Genomic DNA, 17,656 nt, shown 5'->3' with positions numbered 1-17,656 from the left:
GAAGCTTAAAATTAAAACCATCCCTTGCAATGCAATTTTGTAGTGTTAGTCCTTAGATATTTGGATTTGGGTCTAGTTCAACCCCAAAAGGTAACTCAAAATGTAAAAATTGTCTTTTACTTATAAACTTTATTTTGGTCATATCATTAATCGGTAAAGTATTTCCAGCATGTAGTGCATACACACGACAGACCATTCTATCCAAATTTAAGGCATGTCTTGACCCCTAAGCTGTATGGCAATATTTTAATTAGACTAAGAACCCAATCACTCTGGTCTGTACCTTCAATCTCTAATAGCTGGCCACTAAGGCCAGCTTGTAGTGAACTTGGAAGATCAACTTTGAATACATTTAGTTAGAGATGCCTGTGTGTTTGTGACATTCATAATTGTGCACAATCATACATATGTTACAGCTTCAAGTTTGCTATTAAGTATAGGCTCATTCATGGCATTATCTTCACAACTGCAACTTCCACATCCATTGTCTGCATGTGCACACTGAGTGTTCATCTCAACCAACATCCCTTTAGGACTACAATCTATAGGAACATGAATGTTAACAGAATTTGAACCCAGCTTAATACCCTTACCCTTGGGCAGGGATATCCATGGCTTTGTCCCCTTGCCAATAGTGAACACATTGCCCATACAAGTAGCAAATTCATGCCCAGTGGCATCTTGCACATGAAAGCTACCCTTATGCTTCTCCCTATTCTTAATCACTCCAACACGCCCCCTGTTTCTTCCACCTGTTACCATAACTACATTCCCAACATCAAATTTGATAAAAATTGACAATCTTGTTTTCCTCCAGATCCAGCTTAACAGTGTCATTAGCCCTGATGAGAGGGTTCGGGTAATGGAGGTGCGACCATCATAGGTGTTTAGGTATGGGATACCTTTCGGGCCAAACTGCACTGACCTAACCTTGCAGAGCTTGAACTGCCATTTACACAACATACAAACAATATATTGTAAACCATAACCATTAAGTAGGAAAAATTGTAACTCCAAAATAAAATAAAATAAAAAAAACTATTCAAGTCCTGAAATTGACATTTAAAAGGTTCATTAGCATCAACACATTTGTTAGCCTATATATAAGATAACTAAACACAACAAAGCTACAGTCAATAATAGTATAATAGCACCTAGCCTGCAAATGAATCACAATATTCAATATAAACCATATAAAAAGTACCTTTGCCTCATCATCCCTGATGGAATGAAGACGGAATCGGCCTTTAGTGTCATAGAGCAGGCGGAAGTTCTCATTTGTTTTTGGGATTGAAACAGCATCTGTATAGAGATAAAAAGAAATCATTCATCGAGCTAAATCAATATAATTATAGAACCATATTGGGACAGACAAAAGGTGTTTTTGGCGGGGGAGAGAGCCTAGTGGAAGCTTCTACAACTATTATTTTTTGTCTTCACCCTCCAGTACATCAGGGGAATGAAAAGACCTAACTAATCCAAAGTTCGGATAGGAACTGTTTCTGCAACTAATTTTTTGTTCTTTAATTTTCCATAGATTAAATGTGTAACCATAGATTACATTCTTATCCAAACTTTGGTTTTTAGTTTTTGGTTGGAGCAAGCTAATTGAAATTGCTTAAAATAGACTCAAAGATGGAGTACCTTCAATAATTTAACACAAATTAAATGCATCTCTAAATAAGCTACAGGATGCAAAGAAGGAAAATGCAGATATGAGATTCAAACATGCATCTCTAATGTATATTTTTATATACTATATTTTATAGTTTTAGATGTTCATTGCATGAAAAATTGAGTTTGACATTTGATTGACGTAGAAAATTTCATACTTATCATTCAATGTCGTGTCAAAACTAAACACTAGGCACTACATTGTATTAAGTCCAGTATCTGATGTTTCCTCACAATGCTAGATGAGGAAGTGACAAATGGCATCTATTCTATGAAAGGCTGGGCACTCTAGAATAGATTCCATTTCTATTAAGAGTCCTAGTGTCTAATTCTTGACCCATTTTGAATGGTGTACTATATGATGATGTAAATGGGATAATGGTTTCTGAATTTGGCAGTTTTTATACCTATTTTTTGTTTATATTACAGATTCGGTGTCTTGGTGTGGGACCATCTGATCCTAACTCCAAAACTCATTACTTTCATTTTGTTAGTGCCATGATTTCGATTTGTTGTACTGCACATCTCAAATCTCATCTATTCCCTTCCGATTTGCTTACTTTATTGTTAATCCCAACTTTTGATATCTCATCTAATTTGAAGAATTACTTTTTATAATGGCTGTTATTTTTACTCTTATGGGGCACTTGCCTTGGATGATGGTTTGTGCTTCCCTCATCCTCATTTTCTCTTCCTTTTTATGTTCAACATAATGCTGCAATTAACCAAATGCAACCAATGGAAACCTGATAACATGACCAAATAGAAGTCACAAACACAACTTCCCAACACGCTAAGAATTTCATAAACCAAAATCAGCTTAAATGAAACTGCAAATAATGAACTTATTAGGAAAATTAGGAAGAACAACAAACACTTTTGACATCATTGACGTAGCCATCATGATCTAACGAGAACTCAAATTATGGATAGAAAACAAGTAGCTCTCAAATACCTATGTGAATATAGTACAATATAGCAATGTGAGTGAAGTAGATAGCAAGGGAAGCCTATTTATACTCCTAATTCCAATTAAGGTTTAGATAACTATAATATCCCAGATACACTTGTCTTGTTTCAATTGAGTTCCTTCAAGTTCAATTGAATCACAAATGTATGATTAATGTTTTAATTTCATGGGATTAAGGCTAATTTGGCTGGTTCTTCCTCTGAAATATAAATGAATGTCTAAGCCGACCAAACCGATTCATCTTATGTTGTCCTCTTCATCAAAAAACCTTATACTATTGATTAAATTCAGAAGAAGCAAAGAAAGCAATAAAGACAAAATTCTCTCTAGACCAACCAAAATCCTTAATTTGCATCTATGTCGTGGAAATGCTTATGCTCCACGATCACATGGCCACAACTACTTCTAAAAAGGAAAATTTGATAAAAAGAAAATCACATGGCCACGTAAAAAATGGCTTAATCCAACAACGTGTTTATTAGGCTTAATTTTTCATACGTCAGAAAATCACATGTTACATTATAGGATTAATTTGTTAAAGGCATAATCATTTGTTTGGTTCCTAACATTCATGATTCATCTCTTGGGTTTTTGAAGCGGAAAATGGGATGACGCCCAATGATCAAATGTATCAAGATGACCCTTTTCAAGATGTCCCAAGTCAGCTTTCAGCAAATTCAGAATAAAAATTTCATGAGTTTCCTCTGATTGGATCCTTTTCTTTTGACTCACTTTACACGAGTTATTTAAATCAACTTTTCATGTTTATTTATTTTTATTTAATAAAAGTGTTTGCTGCATGTTTAAGTTAATTTGATACTTAAAATATGAGGAAATGTTGTCTAAACATTGCACTAAATTACACTCTCCTTCTTTGAAAGATGTATTACATTGTGTTGAGATATACAATTTAATCCTTATAAATTAACACCACTCTTCTTTGCCAACTAAATGATAACATGACCTTATTGTATTTAACCAAAATCAGCTTAAATGATAACATGACCTTACTGTATTTTTATTTTATTTTAACAGCATTAATTAGACCTTATTACTTTTAATCCAATTATAAAATCTAGCTAATGGTCAATAAAATGGACTTTGGGTTGAAAATTTATTATGGTGAGACGTTGTTATGTGAAAATACCATTAACATAGGTGTTAAGGTTTAATTAGTTCCTTAAAAAAAACATTAATTAGTTGTTACAGAAAATTTTAGGCAAAATTGGGCCTTTAGGCAAAATGTTACTCTAATTTAAGGGAGAGTGTCTTTAGGTTTAAAAAAGCTTATGTTTATCTCATTCTAAGAAAATGAGTGGAAATTTAACCTATGATTTATTATATATGAGATTTTATTTGCTTATCTAGAATAGTCATACAAAATTAGTTTATGAAATTATAAACATTGATCACATTTTATTTAAAGAACTGTTGATGTCGATATTTTTCTATAATTGAAATTTACATTTTCATGATGTATACAGGCTCATGGCTTCTCCACCTGCCTCGCCTCCTCCTCCTCCTCCTTCTCCTCCTCCTCCTCCTCCTCTTCCTTCAGACGCATCAGCTTCACCGTCTGTTGTCAAGCGGACATGCAAAGCCTTACATCTACGATCCTTGTCTACCAGACCACCTGGTGCTGACAGACCAGTGGTCCATGTTGATCCTACTACCGGCAAGGCTGACGATCCCCACAGGAAAAAATTAAGAACATATTTGGGGATTGTGGCGTGTGATAAGGTGGACGTCACATACGAGAACTGGAAGGAGGTCCCTACTGCTCAGAAGGACTTGATTTGGGAGGATATTCAGGTATTTTTCTTTTCTTATTTGATTTTTCTTAATTAATAGCCAAAAATTACATTATTGTAACAAAAAATAAGCTTATTTGTTATTGTCAGGTGGAATTTGAAATCCCAGAGCCTTCTGACAGTAGGACGAAAAAGAAGTTGCTTCAGACTATCGGTGAGAGATGGAGACAGTTTAAATCAGACCTCACGAGGAAATGGGCCCTTGCAGCCGATCAGGATGGTGTGGACGACACCGTATGTGAGAAATACGACATAAGCAAGGAAAAATGGGCCCAGTTTTGCTAGACTCGCAGAGAACCTTCTTGGAAGGTATGTTCCTTGCCATTTAAGTTGTTTTTCAAAAAACATTAACTTGTTATAATTCATTCTAGAAATTTGAAAGATTATTGTTTTATTTGAAAGATTATTGTTTTATTTTTGCAGGATGTGCGCAAAAAGGCACAGGCCATCCAGAAACAGAACACTGCCCCCCACGTATCAAGCAATACTTTGGATTGGCTCCATGGACGTCCCGCAGCTCTTCCTCCCTGCCTCCTGAAGAATTACAGCAGCCGACCCACAAATCAGGGACCAGCTAGAGGAGTCCATCACAGAAAACGTGACGTGACAGCTCATGACATCATTCAGCCAGATGTAGTCCCAGATTCAATCCCAGGGACTTGCACTGCCTCCCGAGCCTCTGGTTGGTCCCTCAGGTCCTCGAGTAACCACAAAGGGGAGTTGTGTTGATCCCTCAGGAAACGATCCTGAGACGAGTGACTTAGATAGGTGCGGCTTGTACATCGAAGCAGATCCTAACTGCCTGGTTGCCCTGGGGAGAGTTTATGAGGGATCCACTATTGTTCATAACACTACTTTGTTGCCTGGCCAAGTAAAGGTGGGTGTGGAGGAGGTTACAGATGCAGATGCTCCAGTTCTTGTATCCACTGATGAGGTTTCCTTAGTGGGGCAGGCAATTCACACCTTCCTTGCTTGGCCGATACTTCTGGTCAAGTCTTTATCACAGCAGGTACTTTACTCTTACTATATGTTTCTTCTTTTTGAATTAATTCATTCAGTGTGCCTCAAATTAGTTCATTTAACTTTGTTTCATGAACAGGCAGTTGTGTCTCCGGCAAAACCACCTCAAAATCCCGATCCGGAGGTCGATGATCCGCTTTATCTGATGACATTGACCATCCCAAAGCTTTTCTTGAGGCCTTACCAAGTTACATGGGATGCCACCATGTTTGAGGTCTTTAATCCAGACTTCCCGCTCTACATAAAGCACGAAGACCTCTCTGATATCCTACACGATGGTCAATGTCTCAGCATATCAGTGTTATAGTTGTGGATTCTGTAAGTCATTTTAGATTACTTTTAATTACCTAAGTTATTGCTTTCAATTCATAAATATTTAACTTTGACTTAACATAAACAGGCATCTGACTGAAACAAGTATGCGAGCAAGGAATTCTGATATTTATGGATTCCTCGAGACACAATCCATTCAGAGGTCTGGGCAATCGCAGTTTGAGACTGAAAGTTACATAAAGAGTTGGATGCAAAGTTCAAAATGCAATGTCTATCTTGGAGCTTACCCGAATGGGTAAGTCACACAAAATAACTGAATTTAATTAATGTTTACTAATATACTAACCCATATTCATCTCCATTGTAGCGGACACTGGCAGATTGTGGTCATTATGCCCAACGAACACCTAGTTGCCTGGTTTTGTTCATTGCATAATAGGCCAGACAACTACCTTAAGGGAATAATTAACAGGTCAGTATTCTTTTCAATGCATTTGCATTCAAATACCTCAACAACACCACTTTTTAATTGTTACTCGCATGGAACAGTGCTTTAAAAGGTCTTGATGATGCTCCACAGCCTAAATCAAAGGCTCCTGCTAGGTGGATTGTCGTCAAGGTACGTCATTTACATAAAACTTACACTTATATATATTTCTTATGTGTCTATACACTAATTGTTTAATTAATATCCAAAATTCATTATGTATTTAGTGTAATAGACAAAAAGGAAGTACTGAGTGCGGCTTCTATGTCATGCATTGGATGTCAACCATCATTTTAGGAAGTTTTAGGAATAACTGGGAAGCGGTACATTTATTCCAAACAAATTCGATTTTTTTATAATTTGTATTACATTATTAACTTATTATCATTTATTTCATCATGCAGTATTTTAACGATCCTAGACCATTGGAGCCAGAGAGATTAAAGGCATTGCGGATCCAGTGGACACAGTATTATCTCCGAGTTAGAGATCAGACATAGGATTTAAGGATATTAAGTTTAGCTTAGTTTACTTTGGTTTAACATTTTTGACATTTCTTATGTAATTTGAACATTGAATTCATTGGTTGATTGTTATTTATGATAAATCAATTATTCAATGTTTATTATGATTAAAACTGCTTCGAAGCAGAATAAAATGTTTATTTGTTGTGAATTGGGTCTGAAATTGCATTTTACAGGAACAATTTTGGGTTTATTGTAAAAACAGAAAGTTTATATAAAAAAAAACTTGAAAACAACATCAGCTATTAACAAAAACCGATGTTAATATAGTAAACAACATCGATTATTTACTAAAACCGATGCCAACATGCATCTTAACATCGGTTATACTAGAAAATAACCGATGTCAACATTTGTATATAACATCAGTTATTGTTAATGTTTGTATATTAACATCGGTTATTTATAAATAACCGATGTTAATATACAAACGTTAACATCGGTTATGTATAAATAACCGATGTTATATGCAAATTACTACAGAAAAATAAGTGTACGCATCATGAACGTTGACATCAGTTTTCTAGTGAAACTAAAGTTAATGTAATATATTAACATCGGTTTTGCTCAAAAACTGATGTTAATATATTGCATTAACATCGGTTTTACTAGAAAATCGATGTGAATATATAACATTAACATCGGTTTTGTTGTAGTTCTTTGTGTATAACATCGGGTATTTAGAAAACCGATGTTATCGTTTTTATGTTAACATCGGTTTTTCAAAACTGATGTTAACAATAATACATTCAACATCGGTACTTTCAACATCAGTTTTGAAACCGATGTAGAATGCCGTAAATAACCGATGTTGAAAGTGTATTTTCTAATAGTGTATTTTCACTTTCGAACACAGTACTTACCATAGCACCCAATAAATTAAGGACAAGCTGGGTTAATTGTACTGTTTTTATATTTTCATGTTGCTTATGCACAACTTAGTCCAATAGACCCTAGACTTTGAGCTCAACTCTAAATACCAAGCCTAATGCCATAGTATAAGGAAACGCGGACACAACCTAAGGACTACAGATTTTTAAAAAGGACTTCTCTACTAGCCATAGAAAGTGCCTTACCACCCTAAGAATTGATCATATACCACACTCTATCCTTAATAAAGTTAAAGATAGACTTCTTTTCTTCCAGCATCAAGTGGAAATCCCAAGTATTTCTCTCCTCCTATACCTTCCCTCACATGCACCAAGAGTAGATGTAATCAAAGTTCTTAAACTAACCTCCACATTTCTACTATAAGTAACTTTAGACTTCTGCAAATTTAGTATTTGGCCGTATACTATAGCATACTCATCGAGAATTCTTATTATTGTTTTTGCTTCTCTTTCCTATGCTCTAAAGAAAAGAAAGGTATTATTTGCAAATGTAAATGAGACATAGTAGGAGCTTCCTTGCAAATCTTCACTCCATGGTATAATACTCAGGTTTTAAGTACTAATAATATATGTTGTTCAAGGTGTTGTTTGCCCTATTGGAAAGTTTCCTGAAAAAATTACAATTCCTCCCTACACCTTAGTGTAGATGCAATTGGCTTTGATGTTTTGATGATGATCATGATGATGTGTTGCAATTGATGCAAATGGGCTTTTCAAGATTAAAATTCAAGACAATACTTCAAGATTACAAGTCACAACATCAAGATGATCACTAGAATATTAGGAAGGGAATTCCTAATTGAATTAGCAAAGGTTTGGCCAAGTGATTTAAAATAAAAAGTGTTTCTCAAAGGTTTTACTCTCTGGTAATCGATTACCAGAGGATGTAATCGATTACCAGTGGCCAAATACGTTTTATAACAGCTATAAAAATTTGAATTCGAAATTTTAAAAGCTGTAATCGACTACACAATTTTGGTAATCGATTACCAGCAGTTAGTAAACGTTTTAATTTAAATTTTAAAAGCTGTAATCGATTACACAATTACTGTAATCGATTACCAGACAGGATTTTCAGAAAAATAATTTCAAGAGTCACAACTTTTCAAAGGCTTTACTCATGACCACCAATGGTCTATATATATGTGACTTAAACACGAAATTGCTCAGAGATTTTCAGAACAACAAAGTGTTTATCCTCTCAAAGAGCAAATTCATTTTATCCTCTTAAGAATTCCTTGGCCAATTCAACTGCAATTCATTAAGGAATTATTTGAGTGCTCAATCTGTAAAATCCATCTCTTTCTAGAGAGATTTGTTCCTCTTCTTCTTCTCATTCTCTAAGGGATTAAGAGACTGTGAGTCTCTTGTTGTAAAGGATCTCTAAACACAAAGGAAGGATTGTCCTTGTGTGTTTAGAACTTGTAAAAGGAATTTACAAGATAGGGGAACTCTCAAGCGGGTTGCTTGGGGACTGGACGTAGGCACAAGGGTGTGGCCGAACCAGTATAAAACTGAGTTTGCATTTTCTCTTCCCTTAATCTCCTTTATTTATTATTGCTTTATATTCATAATTCAAGTTGCTTCATTTGAATTAATATTTAAGAAGATTGTCATTAAGGGAATTCATAACTTGAGTAAAAAGTGAAATAGTTTTTTTTAATTAGGGGAAACAGTTTGGAATATCTTAATTCAACCCCCCCTTCTTAAGATATCTGAGGCCACTTGTCTAACAAGTGGTATCAGAGCTTCATTCTTGTACAAAGTTTAGAAGCTTCAAGAAAAAGATGGCCTCAGCAAATTCCTTATTTCCAGAAGGAAATTCTATCAATAGACCTCCAATCTTTAATGGAGAGGGTTACCACTACTGGAAAACCCGAATGCAAATTTTTATCGAGGCAATAGATCTAAATATCTGGTAAGCCATTGAAATAGGGCCTTATATACCCACCACAGTAGAAAGAGTTTCAATAGATGGTAGTTCATCAAGTGAAAGCATAACCATAGAAAAACCTAGAGATAGATGGTCTGAAGAGGATAGAAAACGAGTACAATACAACCTAAAAGCCAAAAACATAATAACATCTGCCCAAGGAATGGATGAATATTTCAGAGTTTCAAATTGTAAGAGTGCTAAGGAAATGTGGGACACTCTTCGATTAACACATGAAGGAACTACAGATGTTAAAAGATCTAGGATAAATGCACTAACTCATGAGTATGAATTATTTAGAATGAATGCAAATGAAAATATTCAGAGTATGCAAAAGAGATTTACACATATAGTAAATCATCTAGCAGCCTTAGGCAAAGAATTTCAAAATGAAGATCTTATAAACAAGGTGCTAAGATGTTTAAGTAGAGAATGGCAACCCAAAGTAACGGCTATTTCTGAATCAAGAGATTTGTCTAACATGTCTCTTGCCACTTTATTTGGTAAGTTGCAGGAACACGAGATGGAACTATTGAGATTGCACCAAAATGAAGAAAATGACAAGAAAAAGAAAGGAATTGCTCTTAAAGCATCATCCTCAATTCAAGAAGAAAGTGATCAGGATAATGATGCAGATGATGATGATGATCTAAGTTTCTTTGTAAAAAGATTCAACAAATTTCTTAAAGTAAGAGGAAATCAGAGGCGACCAAATTTTAAATCAAAGAGAAGGACAGAAAATTCATCCTCTACTCTAAAATGCTTTGAATGCAATCAACCTGGACATCTGAGGGTTGATTGTCCCATCTTCAAGAAAAAGATGGAAAAATCTGAAAAGAAAAATCATAGTGAGAAGAAACTAAAGAAAGCATACATCACATGGGATGAAAATGATTTGGAATCCTCTGAAGATTCTGAAAATGAAGAGATAAATCTTTGCCTTATGGCAAAAAGTTACGAAAGTGATGAAGAGGTAACATCTTCAAACAACATATCTATTTCTTTTGATGAATTGCAAGATGCATTTGCTGATTTGCATAAAGAATCAATTAAACTTGCAAAATTAGTTTCATCATCAAAGAAAACAATTTCAAATTTAGAAAATGAAATTTCAAAATTAAACAAAGAATTAGATCTTCTTAGAAATGAAGTCTCAATCTCTAAAACAAATGAAAAAGTTAATATCTCCACTATTAATGACAAGAAAATAACAGATTCTTGTAGTTGTTGTGATAAATATGTAAAAGAAATTAAAGAGTTAAAAAATTCACTTGCAAAATTTTCATATAGTAGAAATAATTTAGATGTTATATTAAGTAAACAAAGATATGTGTCTAATAAAAATGGACTAGGGTATAAATCTGAAAAACTACAAAAGGTTCATAAAAACTTTTCCACTTCCACACAAAATTGTAATTCTAATTCTATCACTTGTTTTTACTGTGGAAGAAGAGGACATGGCATATCAACTTGCTACTTCAAGAAAAATTACAGTAACATTAAAATGATATGGGTCCCAAAAGGATCCTCAGTTTATACTAACATGCAAGGACCCAATAAAATTTGGGTACCTAAGTCAAAAACTTGATTATGCAGGTATCTTTGAGAAAGAAGTGGTACATAGATAGCGGATGCTCAAAACATATGACTGGAGATGTATCAAATTTTACACACATATCTCCAAAGAAAAGCGGGCATGTAACATATGGTGACAACAACAAAGGTAGAATTCTTGGAGTGGGTAAAATAGGTACAAATTCTTCAAACTCCATTGAAAATGTTCTACTTGTTGAAGGCCTTAAGCACAGCCTGCTTAGCGTTAGTCAACTATGTGACAAAGGCTATCTAGTATCATTTGATTCTCAGAAATGTCTTATAGAACATAAGCATGACATTAATATAAAGCATGTAGGACATAGAGTCAATAATGTTTACATGATAGACTTAAGCATAAAACAAGAAAACAATCATTGCTTTCTTAGTAAAGATGATGATCCATGGTTATGGCATAAAAGAATTGCTCACATAAACATGGATCACTTAAATAAATTAATTTCAAAAGATTTAGTAGTTGGTTTGCCTAAATTGAAATTTGAAAAAGATAAACTATGTGATGCATGTCAAAAGGGCAAACAAACAAGAGTCTCATTCAAATCTAAAAATGTTGTTTCAACCACTCGACCATTACAGTTATTGCATATGGATCTATTTGGTCCATCTAGAACCATGAGTTTTGGAGGAAATTACTATGCTTTAGTTATAGTTGATGATTTCTCTAGATATACTTGGACATTATTTATTACACATAAAAGTGATTCATTCCAAGCATTTAGGAAACTTGCTAAAGTCTTACAAAACAAGAAAAATCTCAAGATTGCATCCATTAGAAGTGATCATGGGGGTGAATTTGAAAATAAAGATTTTGAATTATTTTGTGATGAACATGGTATTGAACATAATTTTTCTGCACCAAGAACCCCTCAACAAAATGGAGTTGTTGAGAGGAAAAATAGGTCATTGGAAGAAATTGCAAGAACTTTATTAAATGATACTTCTCTTCCAAAGTATTTTTGGGCTGAAGCTGTCAATACTGCATGTTACATCATGAATAGAGCCTTGATAAGACCTATTTTAAAGAAAACCCCATATGAGTTATTTAACGGTAGAAAACCTAATATTTCTCATCTACATGTTTTTGGTTGCAAGTGCTTTGTACTTAATAATGGTAAAGATAATCTAGGAAAATTCGATGCAAAATCTGATGAAGGCATTTTTCTTGGATATTCTTTACAAAGCAAAGCATATAGAATATATAATAAGAGAACTATGAATATAGAGGAATCCATTCATGTTACCTTTGATGAATCTAATGCTATATTGTCAACAAAGAATATGCTAGATGACATTGCAGATTTTTTAGAACATATGAACATTCATGAAAAAGATTCCAAAGGAAATGACAAAGGAAACAATGAAGATCCTCCAGAAGAAGGCAAATCCAATGATGCACTCCCAAGAGAATGGAAAACTTCAAGAGATCATCCCCTCGACAACATTATTGGTGATATCTCAAAAGGGGTAACAACTAGACACTCTCTTAAAGATTTATGCAATAATATGGCTTTTGTATCTATGATTGAACCTAAAAATATAAAAGAAGCCATAGTAGATGATAATTGGATCATTGCCATGCAAGAAGAACTAAACCAATTTGAAAGAAACAATGTGTGGAAATTAGTAGAAAAACCTGAAAATTATCCTATCATAGGAACAAAATGGGTTTTTAGAAATAAATTAGATGAACATGGTATAATTATTAGAAATAAAGCCAGGTTAGTAGCAAAAGGGTACAATCAAGAAGAAGGAATAGACTACGAAGAAACATATGCTCCTGTTGCAAGATTAGAAGCAATTAGAATGCTATTGGCATATGCATCCATAATGAATTTTAAACTTTATCAAATGGATGTTAAGAGTGCCTTTCTAAATGGCTTCATTCAAGAAGAGGTACATGTTGAACAACCCCCTGGTTTTGAAATTCCTGATAAACCAAACCATGTTTATAAATTACAAAAGGCTCTTTATGGGTTGAAACAAGCCCCTAGGGCATGGTATGAACGATTAAGTAATTTTCTTCTAGAAAAAGAATTCTCCAGAGGTAAAGTGGATACCACATTATTCATAAAGAGAAAGCATAATGATATTTTGTTAGTTCAAATATATGTTGATGATATAATTTTTGGATCCACTAATGATTCATTGTGCAAGGAGTTTTCCCTTGATATGCAAAGTGAATTTGAAATGTCAATGATGGGAGAACTAAAGTACTTTCTGGGATTACAAATCAAGCAAACTCAAGAAGGTATATTCATCAATCAATCCAAATACTGCAAGGAATTGATCAAAAGATTTGGGATGGATAGTGCAAAACACATGTCTACACCGATGAGCACTAATTGTTACTTAGATAAAGATGAATCTGGTCAGTCTATAGACATAAAACAATATCGAGGTATGATCGGATCTCTTCTTTATTTATCTGCTAGTAGACCTGATATTATGTTTAGTGTATGCATGTGTGCTAGGTTTCAATCCAACCCCAAACAATCACATCTAAGTGCAGTAAAGAGAATCATGAGATATCTATTAGGAACAATCAATTTAGGATTATGGTATCCTAAGAATTCAACATGTAACTTAATAGGATATTCTGATTCTGATTTTGCCGGATCTAAAACTGATAGAAAAAGTACAAGTGGAACTTGTCAATTTATTGGATCGGCTCTTGTCTCATGGCATAGTAAGAAACAAAACAGTGTTGCTTTATCTACTGCTGAAGCGGAGTATATCTCTGCCGGTAGTTGTTGTGCACAAATTTTATGGATGAAGCAACAATTATCTGACTATGGCATCATTCTTGATCGCATACCTATTAAGTGTGATAATACTAGTGCCATAAATCTATCCAAAAACCCAGTTCAACATTCAAGAACTAAACATATAGAGATTAGACACCACTTTCTTAGAGATCATGTCTTAAAGGGAGATTGTGTATTAGAATTTGTTGATACTAAGAATCAACTTGCTGATATTTTCACTAAACCTCTCCCCAAGGAAGTGTTTTTCTCTATTAGAAGAGAATTAGGTCTCTTAGATGTAAGAGATTTAGAAAAATAGGAATTGATTGGTTGATTGATTGGTTGATTGATTGATTGATTTACTTTTTACCTTTTGATTGTAGATTATTTTGTTTGATCTTGTTTGAATTCTTGTTTTATGATAGAATTTATGATTTCTTGTGTATATAGTAATTGAATGATTGAATTTAGTGTATTAGTAGTGAAAATTAGTCATATAGGATGTATTTGAGCATAAATATAGATATTCTCTTAGAAACTAGCCTAGGATAGGCTCTGGTAATCGATTACCATCCAGTGTAATCGATTACACATGAACAGGCAGCCTGTAATCGATTACAACATCCTGTAATCGATTACCAGAAGGCTTATTGGGCCTGTAATCGATTACCAATACCTGTAATCGATTACAATGCGTCATCTTCTATAAATACTCACGAAATCAGAGCTGCTGCGCAGCCAAAGCTTCCTCCACGTTTTCCTCCATACCTAGAACTTCAAACCTTCGATTCTCACTCGATTCTTCACCAAATCACGTCCCGTAAAGCCCAATCTTCCTCTTTTTCACTCCTCTTTCACTTCCACCGATCAAAATCCAGAAAAACTTCATCAAATGGCAGAGCCATCAAAGAAGAGAAAGGGATCATCCTCCACCGCTACCGCTGCTGCCCATCGCCGTCACGGCCCATCCGGAGCACCCACAGCACCTATTCCTCCTTCTTTGTCATCTCCAAGATCATCAACATTGTTTTCATCCGATGATCAACGTCTACGGTACCTTTCTCAGTTTTCTTCTAGAATAATCTTAGACCCTAAGTACCTAGACGTAGAGTTCTTTAATGATGAAACGTTTGATTGCTATCAAGTGTTTCAAAATTCTGGTCTTGTTGATTTCATGTCATTTAAATTGCCATATTATCCTGAACTTGTAAAGGTCTTCTACTGCAATTTAAAAATTCAGGATGGTATTATTATGTCTGAGGTGCATGGTACTTCTATGGTCATTGATCAGTCACTTTTCTTTTCTTTGACTCATTTACCCAGTCAAGGTGCACCTTTTGAGGGCACCATTGTTGATGACTGGAAATTCGATTATTCGAGTCATGATGCTCGTCGCATGGTCTGCAATGATCAAGCTGACATGACCGGTAGATTGTTGGCCGGGTCATTAACTTTTGATAATCGCATCATGCATTATATCATTGTTAGAATTTTGCTTCCTCGGTCTTCAAATTTAGCACAAGCCTCTGAGGAGGATTTGATTTCTTATGTGGGCTTTTCTAACCGGTCGTCAGATCGACTGGGCCCATTTGGTTCGGTACCGAATGCATAAGGCATTACGGGCCAATGCACCTCTTCCTTATCCACATTTGATTACTCTGTTTTTGCGTCATTTTCAAATTCCGCTTGATGATGAACCCTTTGTTCAAGTCAAGCGTTCCTTTGCAATTGGTGCTGGAGCAGTGACCTCCTTTGGGTATCGTAAAGATCGGAATGGACAATGGCTGAAGAAGGATGCACTCCCTCCTCAAGATGAACGTACTCCTTCACCTCCTCCTCAACGTGAAGATTCCGCACTCATGAATGAAGTCCTCTCCGAATTACGGGGTCTTCGTTCGTATGTTGGTGACCGCTTTGACTCGTTAGATTCACGCTTTGCCGGTATGGACATTCGTCTTACACAGCTTGAAGAGGATGTCAGATACATTCGTCAGAGTTTCGATCTTCCACCACCACCTCCGTCTTCTTAGATTTTAGTTTCTAATTATTTATCTTTTATAAGCCGTGTATTTTGGCTTTTAGTTTCTTAGAATTTACATTATTATGCTAAGTACTTTTCTTATTTATCTTGTGGTTTTTAAATTTCAGTCTTGGATGTTTTGTGGTTGTTGACATTTTCAGTTATTTGGATTCTGGTTTGATTATTTCTTGTTTGTGAGTTTGGCTTATTGTGTTTAATACTCTGATATTTATATCTTGCAACTCCATTGTTATATCTGTGTTGATTTCCGAGTTCTTTGGTTTTTTTTTATGTTGCCAAAGGGGGAGAAAAAGGTTGTAGCAAAAGCTTAAGAAAGGTTGCTTAACAAACTTAGAAATCAAGTGATCATGTATTCCGAAAAATAGGGGGAGTAAACGAATGCACATTTTATCTATATACAATTGTTTGTTGCTTGCTTGAATCTTGATTTCAGGTATTGTATTGTCATCATCAAAAAGGGGGAGATTGTAGATGCAATTGGCTTTGATGTTTTGATGATGATCATGATGATGTGTTGCAATTGATGCAAATGGGCTTTTCAAGATTAAAATTCAAGACAATACTTCAAGATTACAAGTCACAACATCAAGATGATCACTAGAATATTAGGAAGGGAATTCCTAATTGAATTAGCAAAGGTTTGGCCAAGTGATTTAAAATAAAAAGTGTTTCTCAAAGGTTTTACTCTCTGGTAATCGATTACCAGAGGATGTAATCGATTACCAGTGGCCAAATACGTTTTATAACAGCTATAAAAATTTGAATTCGAAATTTTAAAAGCTGTAATCGATTACACAATTTTGGTAATCGATTACCAGCAGTTAGTAAACGTTTTAATTTAAATTTTAAAAGCTGTAATCGATTACACAATTACTGTAATCGATTACCAGACAGGATTTTCAGAAAAATAATTTCAAGAGTCACAACTTTTCAAAGGCTTTACTCATGACCACCAATGGTCTATATATATGTGACTTAAACACGAAATTGCTCAGAGATTTTCAGAACAACAAAGTGTTTATCCTCTCAAAGAGCAAATTCATTTTATCCTCTTAAGAATTCCTTGGCCAATTCAACTGCAATTCATTAAGGAATTATTTGAGTGCTCAATCTGTAAAATCCATCTCTTTCTAGAGAGATTTGTTCCTCTTCTTCTTCTCATTCTCTAAGGGATTAAGAGACTGTGAGTCTCTTGTTGTAAAGGATCTCTAAACACAAAGGAAGGATTGTCCTTGTGTGTTTAGAACTTGTAAAAGGAATTTACAAGATAGTGGAACTCTCAAGCGGGTTGCTTGGGGACTGGACGTAGGCACAAGGGTGTGGCCGAACCAGTATCAAACTGAGTTTGCATTTTCTCTTCCCTTAATCTCCTTTATTTATTATTGCTTTATATTCATAATTCAAGTTGCTTCATTTGAATTAATATTTAAGAAGATTGTCATTAAGGGAATTCATAACTTGAGTAAAAAGTGAAATAGTTTTTTTTAATTAGGGGAAACAGTTTGGAATATCTTAATTCAACCCCCCCTTCTTAAGATATCTGAGGCCACTTGTCTAACACTTAGAAATCAAAATTGGCCTCTATCTTAAGGGGATATATTGGATTGAGATTTTAAAAGACTTTTATAGCATAAAAATTGGATTATGAATATTGGATTGAAACACATAATGTAGC

At 34.6% G+C, this 17,656-nt stretch overlaps 1 pseudogene; it reads right to left on the bottom strand.

The window, feature by feature from the left end:
• Positions 1 to 399: 399 nt before the first annotated feature.
• On the bottom strand, positions 400 to 1,398 carry LOC100776487 (40S ribosomal protein S4-like; annotated as a pseudogene).
• Positions 1,399 to 17,656: the final 16,258 nt, after the last annotated feature.

The sequence above is a fragment of the Glycine max genome, chromosome 17, assembly GCF_000004515.6.
Source record: "Glycine max cultivar Williams 82 chromosome 17, Glycine_max_v4.0, whole genome shotgun sequence".
NCBI lineage: Eukaryota > Viridiplantae > Streptophyta > Magnoliopsida > Fabales > Fabaceae > Glycine > Glycine max.
The sequence above is the reverse complement of the archived record's forward strand: the minus strand, read 5'-3'. Positions and strand labels throughout refer to the sequence as shown.